This window comes from Arachis hypogaea, chromosome 19 (genome assembly GCF_003086295.3).
Source record: "Arachis hypogaea cultivar Tifrunner chromosome 19, arahy.Tifrunner.gnm2.J5K5, whole genome shotgun sequence".
In the NCBI taxonomy this organism is placed as follows: Eukaryota; Viridiplantae; Streptophyta; class Magnoliopsida; order Fabales; family Fabaceae; genus Arachis; species Arachis hypogaea.
Window position 1 is genome coordinate 82,957,564 of NC_092054.1, and position 13,884 is coordinate 82,971,447.

At 39.8% G+C, this 13,884-nt stretch overlaps 2 non-coding genes across 2 annotated transcripts; both read left to right on the forward strand.

The window, feature by feature from the left end:
• The first annotated feature begins 1,386 nt into the window (after positions 1–1,386).
• LOC112781728 (small nucleolar RNA R71) lies at positions 1,387–1,493 on the forward strand. Its single transcript, XR_003192487.1, has one exon. It is a non-coding gene; the product is annotated as a small nucleolar RNA R71 (small nucleolar RNA).
• Positions 1,494–7,411: 5,918 nt separating this feature from the next.
• On the forward strand, positions 7,412–7,518 carry LOC112781785 (small nucleolar RNA R71). Its single transcript, XR_003192544.1, has one exon. It is a non-coding gene; the product is annotated as a small nucleolar RNA R71 (small nucleolar RNA).
• Positions 7,519–13,884: the final 6,366 nt, after the last annotated feature.

Consider the following 13,884-nt stretch of genomic DNA (forward strand, 5'->3'; position numbering starts at 1 on the left):
CAGCCTGATGACTACATCTGTGGGCAATATCTCATTGATCTGCAGCCTCTTCACCAGGGATAAGGGCATTAAGTTGATGCTTGCTCCCAAATCGCAGAGTGCTCTATCAAACATTGTTTCCCCTATGGCACAGGGGACATGAAAACTCCCTAGATCTTTTCTTTTCGTAGGCAACTGTGGTTGAATGAGGGCACTGCACTCCTTGTTCATCATTATAGTTTGGCCTCCCTTGAGTGAGCTTTTCCTGGGAAGTAGCTCCTTCATATACTTGATGTATGCAGGCATTTGTTGAATAGTCTTGATGAATGGTATGTTGACATGTAGATATACAAACAAATCTAGAAACCTTGAGTATATTCTCTTCTCCACAGCACCATTGAGCAGTTGAGGAAAAGGTGCATAAAGTCTCAGCAGCTCCTGTTGTGAGATTTCTGGTTCTTGATGATCTTTTTCCTTCTTCTCTACTGAGGTATCTTCAGGTTGTTCTGACATATTGCTTGGCTTGTCCTCAATCTCCTTATCACTTATAGTGACCATCTTACAATCTTCCCATCTTACTTTCTTTGTTTCACCTCTCGGATTCTTCTCCGTGTCACTTGGGAATCCATCTGTTGGTTTGGGAATCTGCTCAGAGAGATACCCCACTTGGGATTCCAGCCTCTTGATTGTGTCTCCCTGGTTTTTGAAGTTGGTTCGCACTTCCTCCTTGAATACCTTGTTGTCTTGAATCTCTTTGCCTATGCCTTCAAGTAGATTCTCAATCCTTGAGAGTCTTTCATCAAATGATGATAGGTCAGGCTGAGGAGGGTTATTTTGGCCTAGATATGAATGTGGAGAGGTGTTGTTATGGGGTGTTGATATGGTCTAGATGTAAAGTGTTGGTGAGCTGCATTGTTTGGATTTGGGCGTCTTTGATCAAGGCTTTGGTCTTGTTGATTTCCCCACCCAAAGTTTGGGTGATTCCTCCATCCAGGGTTGTAGGTCTTGGAGTATGGATCATGGTTTTGCCTAGGTGAATTCCCAATGTAGTTGGCTTGCTCCTGACTTCCCTCTGCTTCTTCATTCACTCCTTCTTGGGTTGTTGATGAAGTGGTGATTGCTGCTACTTGGTTCCTCTCCATCTTCTTGGTGAGGTCAGCCAGCTGTTGGGTAATGAGCTTGTTTTGGGTCAGCAGAGCATCTACATTGTTTAGCTCCATTACTCCTCTTGTGTTCCCTCTTTCGGAAGCATAGAAGTAGTCATTCTCTGCTACAGTTTCAATGACATCTATGGCCTCCTGAATGGTCTTCTTCTTGTTCAAAGATCCTCCGGATGAATGGTCTACGGCCTTCTTTGACTCATAAGAGAGCCCTTCATAGAAAATGTGCAGCTGCACCCATTCATTGAACATATCTGGTGGGCACTTTCTTGTTAGGTCTTTAAACCTCTCCCATGCTTCATACAGAGTCTCACCATCTTGTTGCCTGAAAGTTTAGACCTCAGCTCTCAGCCTATTGATTCGTTGAGGAGGGTAAAATCTTGCTAAGAATTTGTTCACCACATCTTCCTAAGTTGTCAAGCTCTCCTTCGGGAAAGACTCCAGCCACTTGGCTGCCTTTTCCTTGAGTGAGAATGGAAATAAGAGCAGTCTATAGGCGTCAGGATGAACACCATTAGACTTCACTGTGTCACATATTCTCAGGAAGGTGGTTAGATGTTGATTGGGGTCCTCTTGGACACTCCCTCCGAACGAACAGTTGTTCTGAACAAGGGTGATGAGCTGTGGCTTCAGTTCAAAATTGTTAGCATGGATGGTTGGCTTTTGAATGCTACTTCCACAGTTTCCTGGGTTTGGATTGATGTAAAAGCCTAAAACTCTTCTATCCTCCCCAGCATGATTTGCTCGTCCTCTTCCGCCATGGTTGTGAGCTTCTTCTTCACGATGGTTTTCCATGTTTTCTTCCATGTTTGGTTCAAAGTATTCCTCCTCTTCCTCAGCACCAACTACACGTTTTTCTCTTGCCTCCCTCCTTAGTCTAAGGAAGGTTCTCTCAGGTTCAGAATCAAAGGAAGTTGAAGCCCCGCTTCTTCTCCCTGTCATACAACCAACAAGTACAAGCAAAGAGAATAGGGGCAGAAAGTATATCTGTTAGAATTACTGTTAGTGTGAGTGATGCAATATATCAAACAGTTAGTGGGTTAGTGAAATGAATTGTAAATAACAAAGAAAAAGTAGGGGGAAGGGAAGAAATTAACTAAAACAAAAAGTAAATGACTCAAACAGAAAATTAAATAAAACAAAAATAAAATGCTCAATCTATTTATCCTCCAATTTAATCATTGTTGATGCACAATCAATCCCTGGCAACGGCGCCATAAACTTGATGCACGAAAAACTTGTCTCATAACAAATTTCCTTCGGCAAGTGTACCGAATTTGTCAAGTAAAAACTCACAATAGAGTGAGGTCAAATCCCACAGGGATTGATTGATCAAGCAACTTTAATTAGATGAATGTTCTAGTTAAGTGAATCCAGAATTTGAGTTGAGAATTGCAGAAAATAAAATGGCGGGAAGGTAAATGGCAGAAAAAGTAAATGCTAGAATTAAAGAACTGGAAGCAAATGACATGAAAGTAAATTGCAGAATTGTAAATGGGAATGGGGGAATTGCTCATAAAAGTAAGTAACAGAAATTAAAGAGAATGGGTAAGATCAGAAATGGGGAGTTCATTGGGCTCAGGAGATGTTGCATTCTGCGGATCAATTTCATTTTCATCTCTTCCTCAATCAATGCACTCATTGATCTCCTTGGCAATCTTAAGTGATTGAATTACAATTTCTTGTAATTTAATCTCTCAAATCTTAATCAATAGCCAATTCCTTGGTCAATTGCTCATGAGAAGAGATGAAGTTTGGTCACTGATTATACCACATGCATTTCCCAAATCAAGTGTTGAAAGGATTATAGTCACATATCCATCCAAACCCAATTTGGTCCAGCGTGAGAAAGCATTTCTAGCATGATCTCTTCATTCCTCTTTCAAGGTTCAGAAGAGATCCAAGTATGAATAGCTTCTTTTCCAAGATAACTACCCAATTGGATGAAGATCGAAAGCTTTCAAGTAAAATCAAGAGAAAAGATAGAAGAAGAATAATGAAAACTAGTATTGATCCATCAAATTACAACAGAGCTCCCTAACCCAATGAAAGGGGTTTAGTTGTTCATAGCTCTGAAAAATGAAAACAAAGATGGAGAATACGTGATGAAACTAGAAGTGCAGAGAAAGTAAATACAGAGAGTAATTCTATGCCAAGAGGCTCCCTATAATTTCCAACTCCCTTTTTAATTCCAAGCTACTCCTATATATACTGCTCTTCTGTTCTTCTAGTTGGCTCTTCAAGTCTTGGGTATGGGCCTTTGGATCTTGAGTTTGAAGCAGTTCTCTTCTTCATTGGGCTTGGCTTTACTTGCAGAGAGAAAGTGTGAAGTGGGCAGAGACTTTAGCTCAGGGCGTTAGTGGTGTTAACGTTCAGTGAAAATATGGGTTCGAGAACGTTAGTGACAATCACCTTTTTCACTAACGTTCCTCACCCAAGTAAGAGCCACGTTAACTTCAATGTTAATGGCACAAACGTTGCCACTAACGTTGCCTCTATGCCCTTCGCACACGTTACTGGGACTTACCTTTCCCAGTAACGTTGAGAAGTCTCCCCCCTTCCCTACGTTAGAGTCCACGTTAACTTAGTTAACGTGGCTCTTTTAACGTAGGCTTGCCAATCTTCGAGAACGTTAGTGATACTTACCATTGTCACTAACGTTCCAATGTGCCCCTATTTTTCATGTTAGAGTCCACGTTAACTAGGTTAACGTGGCTTCTAACGTGGCCATGCTAGCCATCTCCAAGGTTAGTGACAAAGTTGAGTGTCACTAACGTTGGCTCAACATTCCCATATCCACGTTAGCTTCCATGTTAACTAAGTTAACATGGGAGTTAACGTGGCTCATGGTGGCATGTGTGGGCTCCTTCCAACATTAGTGACAATGTTGGGTGTCACTAACGTTGGCGTCACCTCCCTTCTTCACGTTAACTTCCACGTTAACTAAGTTAACGTGGGAGTTAACGTGGCTTATTGGGGCTTGTGTGGGTTCCTTCCAACATTAGTGACAATGTTTGGTGTCACTAACGTTGTCGAACACTTTGTCTTCTCACGTTAGCTTCCACGTTAACTAGGTTAACGTGGGAGTTAATGTGGCTTAATGTGACTTGGCCAACGTTAGTGATAATGTTGAATGTCACTAACGTTGGCTTCCTCCCTTTCTTCTTAACGTTAGAGGCCACGTTAACTAAGTTAACGTGGTGACTAACGTGGCCACTTATGAGCTTGGTCCAACGTTAGTGATAATGTTAAGTGTCACTAACGTTGGCTCCATTTCCTTTCTTCCACGTTAGAGTTCACGTTAACTTAGTTAACGTGACTCTTAACGTGGGCAATGATGGCTTCGAGAGCGTTATTGGCAATTACTTTTCTCATTAACTTTGCAAGTTACTCCCATTCTACGTTAGTGTTAACCTTAGTATAACTAACGTAGCCACTAATGTGGTTCTTCTTTGCTTCCTTTGTCCTGAAATCAAGCAATAAAGTGCATCAAAGTTCTAGTCCAAGTCATGGGAAATGCAACATCCAATTTGTCCTTAAATTCATGCAAAAATCCTCATGAAATCATGTAAAGTGCACAATGTATGCTTGAATCAAGATGTAAGTGAATATCTACCCAAAACTAGCTTATTTCTTAAGGAAATGCATGAAACTACCCTAAAAACAGTAAAGAAAAGGTCAGTGAAACTGGCCAAAATGCCCTGGCATCAGGTTCCTTTCCCAGCAAAGGGGCGAGCAAGGTGACATTATCAGTCTCCTCATGAGCTCTAATTTCCTTGAGCTCCTCAATAGCCAGCTCCTCTTTGGGTTCGGTCACAACCTCCACTATGAGGGCCTTGCACTCTCCCCTTAGATTTACCTCTGTGTTACTTGGAAGAATATTGGAAGGGATCTCTGGGATTAGCACATTTGGGAAGGTTGTTGCCAAGAAGAGTGATCAAATCCTTGAGGCTCCTCCCATCTTTGATTGTTTCATCCTTGATGCATGTTGTCATTGTAGTTCCCATTTCCTACAACATAATTAGAACCAAACTCATAGCCAAAGGGATGAGAATTCATAGTAGAGAAACAAAAACAAAAATCACAAAAAATAAAGAGATAAAATCTAACTACTAACTCAAACAAGAAAACTAACAAAAGAGCAAACTATTCACAATATTCACATATATACAAACCAATAACAAGCATACATTGCAACTCCCTGGCAATGGCACCAAAAACTTGATGTGATGATTTATACCGGTTCAGAATTTAACAAAATACTTTCGTTATGAGCATAGCCCAAACCGACATTCGATCCTCAAATCAAAGTTTAATTTTGGTTGTCACAAGTCCAACCCAATAAAAATAACCGAGAGTATTATTCCGAGGTCATCTTTTCAAGGAATTGAAGTGAGGTATGCATATTATTGGTTATGGTATCCAAGGGGTTGGGTTGGTAAAAAGGGGCAAGAAAATAAACCAAGCAATTAAAGATAACAACGACTAGAAAGAGGCATTCACGACAAGGATTGAGAATATAGGTTTTCTATCGTAGTCATTAACTATCACACAATGATTAACAAGAGCTAATCCTATTTAGTCATCTCCAACAATGGAAGAAGGTATAATGTTATCTTCACACGAGAGAAAGTCAAATAAGACTAGTTAATCTCAATCCAAAAGTCCTAATCAACTTACTAATTGAATTAGCAAGAGATTAGAGTCAATGGAAGGCATAAAAAGAAATCATCATAAATTGTAAGAAATAATAAATCTACTACTACCCAAAGCAAGAAATTAACAATAGAAGCTCAATTAAACAATAAAGGAACATAAAACATGAATTGCATTAAAAGGAAATCCAAATCCAACAATAGTGCATGAACATAAAAAGAGGCATAAAAGGGAAATTAATAAGAAAACTAAGAAGAACAAAGATGTAAGAACAAGAAATTATAAAGAAAACAAGAATTAAAGACTAAACCTAGAAGAAATCTACCCTAAATCTACCCTAATTCTAGAGAGAAGAGGGAGCTTCTCTCTCTAGAAAACTACCTACAACATGATGCTAAACTAATCTAATTGCTCCGCCCTTGACCCTTCTTGAGTTCTGCATCAAATAGCCTCAGAAATGAGTTAGACTTGGGCCTGGAAAGCTCAGAAATCTCCCCCAGCAAATTCACTTTAAGTGAGTCACGTGCCACTCGTCACGCGTGCGCGTGGCTTTGCAAATGTCCTTCTCACACGTACGCATGGATGACGTGTGTGCGTCGTCTTCAATTCTCCAAATGCTCATTCCTTCATGAATTCTCCACTTTGCATACTTTTCTCTTCACTTCTTCCATCCAATACTTGCCTTATAAATCTGAAATCACTTAACAAACATATCAATGCATCGAATGGAATTAAAGTGAATTAAATTTAACTATTTTAAGGCCTAAAAAGCATGTTTTCACTCTTAAGCACAAATTTAAAGAGAATTATAAAACCATGCTATTTCATTGAATAAATGTGAGATAAGTTGATAAAATTTCACAAATTAAGCACAAGATAAACCACAAAATTGGGGTTTATCAGGGATCCTCTTGCTCAGCTAACCAACCTGTGTCTCTAAGTTTCGAATGAAAGACCTAGTTTCAGCCATGAAACTATGAGTGGTCTTGGAGAGGTTAAAGACTATAGTAACCAGGTCAGAAAGGCTCTATGTGGGAGTCTCTGTCTGTTGCTAAAAAGGTTGGAATGGTCTATTGTTGAACCTGTTCTGGCTCATTCCTCCCTGATTAGTATTGAAGCCTTGTTGAGGCTTCTGTTGATCTTTACACCCAAAATTAGGGTGGTTCCTCCATCCCTGATTGAAAGTATTCGAATAAAGATTGTTATTGGAGTTTCTAGAGGAGTTTTCCATATAGTTCACCTCCTCCATTATGGTTCAGGTGTTGTCACTAGCGTCTAATTCATACGCTATTTCTGGACAATAAGCATCTGAGCTCTGTGTCCCACTCAAGTGCTGAGAGATCATATTGATCTGCTGAGACATGAGCTTGTTTTGAGCCAAGATGGCATCTAATGTGTCCACTTCCAAGACACCTCTCTTCTGAGCTATCCCATTTTTCACAGGGTTCCTCTCAGAAGTGTACATATACTAGTTGTTGGCAACCATATCAATAAGCTCCTGCGTCTCTTCAAGCGTCTTCTTGAAGTGGAGGGATCCACCTGCAGAGTGGTCCAATGACATCTTGGATACCTCAAATAGGCCATCATAGAAGATGTCTAGCATGGTCCAATCTGAAATTATGTCAGGAGGGCATCTCATGATTAGTTGCTTGTATCTTTTCCAAGCTTCATAGAGGGATTCACCCTCTTTCTGTCTAAAGATTTGTACTTCCATCCTGATAACAAGTCATCTTACACTAGTTTTACAAGCATTTTACACTAGTTTCATTAAGTTTTATGCACTTTCTTGCACCATAAGTAAGTAATTGGAGTGGACTTTCATGGTTATCTTGAAACAATCAAACATCATGTATTTTGCACAAAATCATAGGTTTTATGCTAGAATTAATTGATTTTATAAACAATGCAAAGATCTAGTGATTTTGGTAGAGCTTTGATTAGTTGTTTGGTTGCTTGTAGGTGAAGAAATGGTGGAAAGAGGAATTTTTGGCACACTTTTGAAGTTTGGGCACGCTTTGGACCTAAGCGTGGCCCATGAAAATAAAGCGTGGCGCATCCAAGCTCTCAAGGAGCGCTCAAAGTTGCAAACTGAGCGCCCAAGAGGAGGCACCAAATGGTGCAGCACATGCCAAGGCATAGCGCTCAAAAACTCAAGCGCTATGCTCACTTTCTTTCACTTTGTCGTGACACTCTTGGCAAGGGAGCTAGGGAGCAAGGATAGCGCTCTAAAACTCAAGCGCAGCGCTTAAAATTGTCACCTTTTTCGTGCCTTCTTGGCAAGGAAGCAAGGCACAAGGCCAAGCAAAACAAGGAAGCACAATGCGCTGGCCAAGGTTCGAAGAGGGGACCCAAGCAAGGGCCAAGAGTGGCGCTTAAAAATGTGAGCGTAGCGCTCTCTTTTGTTCACTCTTTCGTGCGTCCAAGCCAAGCAAGCATGCACAAAGCTGGCCAAGGACGGAGCACTCAAAAATTTGAGCATAGCGCTCCATTCTCTTCACTTTTTCGTGACTCTTTGGCTAGGGAAACAAGGCACAACGAGCAAACCAAAAGTATAGCGCTCAAAGAGTGAGCGGAGCGCTCAAAATGTGAGCGCTATGGCTAGGGAGGAGGCACACCAACATGACAAGGCAAGGGATGAAAGTAGCGCTCAAGAATTCAAGCAGAGCGCTTCCCTGGGAGGTTCCCACACACCAAACCAACTTAAACCAAAGCCAAACCAGACCACTTCAATTGAACCAAAGCCAAACCGGACCCATCCTTCTTCAAATCCATTTCTCATTCAAGGCCAACTTGGAAAAGCCCATTCCAAGCTTTGAAGACCAAAATAGAAAGTGTATATATAGGGGGTTAATTTGATTTGTAAAGAAACTTTTTTTTTTTGGCTCATTTTTTAGTTTTACATTTAGCTCACTTTTTAATTTTCACTTGTTTTTGAATTTGGGATTTGGGAATTTGGATCTAAATTCTTCTTTCTGCATTTTCATTTCTTCTGCAACTCTTAATTTTTGTTCTTGGAATTTGAATTGAGATTGAAGAGCTTCATTGATTCTAAGTCTGAGAATCATCTCTTACCTCTCTTCTCAATTGTTCTAAGGATTGGATCTGAGTTTAGTTTTCTGTTTTCAGTTTCTTCTTCTGCAACTTCTACTTTTCTATTTTGAGAATTGGAAAATTGGATCTAAGTTTCATTTACTGTCTTCCTTTTTATTTCTTCTGCAATTACTTTTCTGCTGGATCAAGAGAAGCAATTGAGATCTAGATCTACTTTCTAATCTCTTTGCTTTTCTTCGATCTTCAATTTATCTTTAAGAATTTCACAATTGAATCAAGTTTTCTTGCTGTTTTGTTTCTTGAAGAAATTTTCCATTTCTGTCCCTGCTACTGAGATCCAGATCTGAAATCTTGCATCTCAGAGCTTTCTGGTTTACTTTATTTTGCAATTTCTTGTTCAATTCCAAGTTCCAGCACCCAAATCCTTTTAATCTTCAAGCAATTTACAATTCTCAGCAATTTAGATTCAGCAAATTTATATTTCTTGCACTTTAAGTTTCAGCTATTTATTTTTCTTGCAATTTAAGTTTCAGCTTATTTAATTTTTTGCACTCTAAGTTTCATGCAATTTAATCTTTATGCACCTTTAGATTTAGTCAATTTACCTTCTGCACTCTATTTTCCTTCTCAATTTACATTCTGCATTCTATTTACTTGCAATTTATCTTCTGTCAATCAAAATTACTCAAATCATCAAATATTCACTTAACTAAATTCATCATCTAACTAAAATTGCTCAATCCATCAATCCTTGTGGGATCGACCTCACTCTTATGAGTAATTACTACTTGATGCGACCCGGTTCACTTGCCGATGAGTTTAGGTGTGGAATATGATTTCCACCCATCAAGTTTTTGGCGCCGTTGCCGGGGATTGATTTAGATTGACAATGATTAAGTAAGGTGATAGTCTAGATTAAGCATTTTCTTTTTCTTTTTACTAAGCACACTAACTGCTTGAATTTTTGCTTAAGCTAACACTAACTCACTCTAGCAGTAGAGTGCCTCATTTTAGTTTCTGGTTTTGTGTTTATGTTAGGAGGGAGAAGAGGTGAATCCACATCTCTTAACTTGGACGAAAGAACCCTTCAAATATTGAGAAGAGAAGCCAGAGGGAAAGGAGTTATTGGTGAAGAGGAATTGGAGGAGGAAGAGCAACCAATGGATGATAACATTCCAAATCACACTGAGGGTGTGGCCAACAACCATGGTCAACCTCAGAGAAGAGTTCTAGCCTCATATACTATTCCCAACCCAAAGCATTGTGGGAGTAGCATCCTAACCCCCAATATCAATACCAATAACTTTGAACTCAAGCCTCAATTGATCACCCTGGTTCAAAACAACTGTTAATATGGAGGAAGTGCTGCTGAGGATCCAAACCAGCATCTATCTGTATTCTTGAAAATTTGTGATACTGTCAAAATAAATGGAGTCAATCCTGATATCTATAAACTTCTTTTATTCCCATTTTCACTGAGAGACAAGCCACACATTGGCTAGAAACCTTCCCTAAGGAGAGCATTACCAGCTGGGATGATTTGGTTAGCAAATTTCTAGCCAAATTCTATCCACCTCAAAGAGTCATCAAATTGAAAACGGATGTGCAAACCTTCAGACAACAAGAAGGAGAGTCATTATATGAAGCTTGGGAGAGATATAAGGCTCTGATTAGAAGATGTCCATAGGGAATATTCAGTGAATGGATTGAGCTGCAGAATTTCTATGAAGGCTTGTCCTTACCTTCAAGGAAAGCTTTGGATTATTCCTCAGGAGGATCTTTGCAAATGATGAAAACTGCTCAAGAGGCTTATGATCTCATAGATATGGTAGCCAACAATGAGTATTTCTATTCTTCTGAGAGGGAAGAAGCTCCAAAGAAAGGAGTATTTGAGCTTGAAAGAGTTGACACTATACAAACTCAGAACAAGCTCATGCACCAGCAACTCCAACAACAAATTAAAATAATGTCAAAGATGATGGATGGATTGCAACTTGCAGCAGTGAGCATAACCAACCAACCATCAGTGGTTTGGGGACAACAAGAGGAAAATTATGAAGAGCAGCAGCCTGAACAAGTGCAATACATGCACAATCAGAGTTCTGGATCAAATGACTTCCATGGAGACACCTACAATTCATCCTGGAGAAACCACCCCAATCTGAAATGGGGAGAAAACCAAAACCAGCAACCTTGACAAAGAAATTCAAACCAAAATAATTTCAAAAACACGAACCATCAAAACCATCAAAACACTAACCAAAATCCATATAGAAAACCACAAAATAATCAACCCCAATCCAACTACTATCCACCCAATATTTCATCCACTAACCAAAACAACTACCATTCACCCTCAACATCCCATAATCAACCACAACCACTTCAGGAATTTCAAAGGATCTCTAACTTAGAGATATTAATGGAGAAGATGATGAAGCACCAAGAATTGGCCAGCAAGAACGATGAAACTTCATTGAGGAACTTAGAAAGGCAGATTGACCAGTTGTCTAAGCAAGCAGTGACTGAGAGGCCAACCAATGCATTGCCAAGTGACACCATTTCCAACCCCAAGGAAGAACGCAAAGCCATTCAACTAAGGAGTGGAAGAACTTTGGTAAATGACAAGAGGCCAGCTGAGAAAGAAACCAACAAGAAGCCAATAGAGGATGACAAGGCCAGCAGCAGCAAAGAGCAAGTGACAATTGAAGAAGAGAACCAAGAGAAGCTCAAGGAGAAAGAGAAGTCACAAGCTTCAAAGAAAGGAAAGGAAGTCATGGAGGAACAGTCACAAGAACAAAGGACATTGGTGAAGACATATACTCCTTCCATTCCATATCCTCAAAGGTTTAACAAAGAGCTAAGAGACCAACAGTTCCCTAAGTTCCTGGAAGTGTTTAAGAAGCTGGAGATCAACATCCCACTTGCTGAAGCTTTAGAACAAATTCCTTTATATGCAAAATTTCTCAAAGAGTTCATCAATAAGAAAAGGAGTTGGAATGAGAGAGAGACAGTGATCCTGACACAGAAATGCAGTGCATTGGTCCAAGAAGGCATTCCACCAAAGCTCAAAGACCCTGGGAGTTTCTACTTACCTTGCATCATTGGTAACACAGCCATTGACAAAGCACTCTATGATTTAGGCTCTAGTATTAACCTTATGCCTCTGTCTATGATGAGGAGGCTATCTATAGAAGAAGTGAAATCTACACAGATGTCATTGGAGCTAGTGCATAGATCTCTGGTAATCCCTGAGGGGGTGATTGAAAATCTCCTAGTTATAGTAGGAAAATTCATCTTTCCTGCAGATTTTGTAATCCTGGACTTAGGAGAAGAGGAGAATAACTCTCTGATATTAGGAAGACCTTTCCTGGCCACAACAAGGGCCATTATTAATGTAGAACGAGGAGAATTGACTCTGAGGGTAAATGATGAGAAGATCACTTTGAATGTCTTCCAAGAAGCACAGCATACTGTTAAGGAAAAAAGCTGCATGATGATTGAAGAAGAAGATTTACAGTGGAAGGATAAACCCAATGAAGAGCTCATCAGCTCATTTACAAAGCAAGAGATGAAGAGTGGAGAAGAAAAAGAGGGCAAAGAACATGTAAAGGCTGAGGAGAGAAGGCAGGAAGGGATTAAAGAATTGATTGTTGAGAAGGAAGTCCCTGACATAAAACATGCTGCAAAGGAAAAAGGACAAGTGAAGAAAGGAAAGAAGAGTAAAAAAAGAGGTCCAAAAGGGTGGAAGAACAAGAAGATACCAACTGAAGGATTCTCAAAAGGGGACAGAGTGAGATTGATATACCAGCAGTTGGAGACAAATCCACAAACTGATGATTACTACACCATCAACATGATACTCTCACTGGAGCATGTGGAGATTGACCATCAACGTACAGGCAGAAGGCTCACTATGAGAGGAGACAAATTGAGACACCACAATCATCAACCATCCTAATAAGGGGGATGAGCGGATAATTTATACGCTTTTTGGCATTGTTTTTAGGTAGTTTTCAGTATGTTTTAATTACTTTTTAGTATATTTTTATTAGTTTTTATTCAAAAATCACATTTCTGGAATTTACTATGAGTTTGTGTGTTTTTCTGGGATTTCAGGTATTTTCTGGCTGAAATTGAGGGACCTGAGCAAAAATCTTATTCAGAGGCTGAAAAAGGACTGCAAATGCTGTTAGATTCTGACCTCCCTGCACTCGAAATGGATTTTCTGGAGCTACAGAAACCCAATTGGCGCTCTCTCAATTTCCTTAGAAAGTAGACATCTAGGGCTTTCCAGCAATATATAATAGTCCATACTTTTCCTGAGTTTTGATGACGCAAACTGGCATTCAAACGCCAACTTCCAGCCCTATTCTGAAGTTAAATGCCAGAAACAGGTTACAAACCAGAGTTAAACGCCACAAACAGGCTGCAACCTGGCGTTTAACTCCAAGAGAAGTCTCTGCACGTGTAAAGCTCAATGCTCAGCCCAAGCACACACCAAGTGGGCCCGGAAGTGGATTTCTGCATCATTTACTTATTTCTGTAACCCTAGCTACTAGTTTAGTATAAAAACTACTTTTAGAGAATTATTTTATGTCTTTTGACCACCTTTAGGTCTTGGTCATTCTGGTTCCCCCTCTGGGGCCAAGGCCAATGAACACTATTTTCACTTATGTATTTTCTACGGTGGAGTTTCTACACCCCATAGATTAAGGTGTGAATTTCTGCTGCTCCTCATGAATTAATGCAAAGTACTATTGTTTTTCTATTCAATTCAAGCTTATTCTTATTCCAAGATATTCACTCGCACTTCAACCTGATGAATGTGATGATCCGTGACACTCATCATCATTCTCACCTATGAACGCGTTCCTGACAACCACTTCCGTTCTATCTGTAATAGCTTTTAGCATGTATCTCTTAGCCTCCATTCTGAAAGATCGGAGTCTTCGTGGTATAAGCTAGAATCAATTGGCGGCCATTCCTGAGATCCGGAAAGTCTAAACTTTGTCTGTGGTATTCTGAGTAGGATCTG